Raw genomic sequence first — 358 nt, 5'->3', positions numbered from 1 at the left:
AAGATACCAAATACAAAACATGTTAGTATCAAATATTAAAGTTTATATTGAGTTTGTATTATACTTATTCTTACACTATTAGCGTATCATTTTCACCTTGACATGATAAACTTAGCTAAACATAACAAAGAAAAAAAATATAGATAAACAAGATAAGAATATAAGTAAAATTTAAGTTAACTAAATAAAAAAAAGGAAATGAAAAGCATAAACAAGAGATTAATATAAGCAAAACTTAAGCATTAAACAAGAAAGAGAGCAAGAACATGATCTTGATTTGAAAACCAAGATGCTTAAATGCATGGAAAATGCCTCCTTTTATAGGCCAAAATTTAAAACTATTGATTTGTTGACTAAT

The sequence above is a fragment of the Populus euphratica genome, unplaced genomic scaffold, assembly GCF_000495115.2.
Source record: "Populus euphratica unplaced genomic scaffold, PopEup_1.0 scaffold1410.1, whole genome shotgun sequence".
In the NCBI taxonomy this organism is placed as follows: domain Eukaryota; kingdom Viridiplantae; phylum Streptophyta; class Magnoliopsida; order Malpighiales; family Salicaceae; genus Populus; species Populus euphratica.
This window is presented reverse-complemented; position numbering follows the sequence as displayed.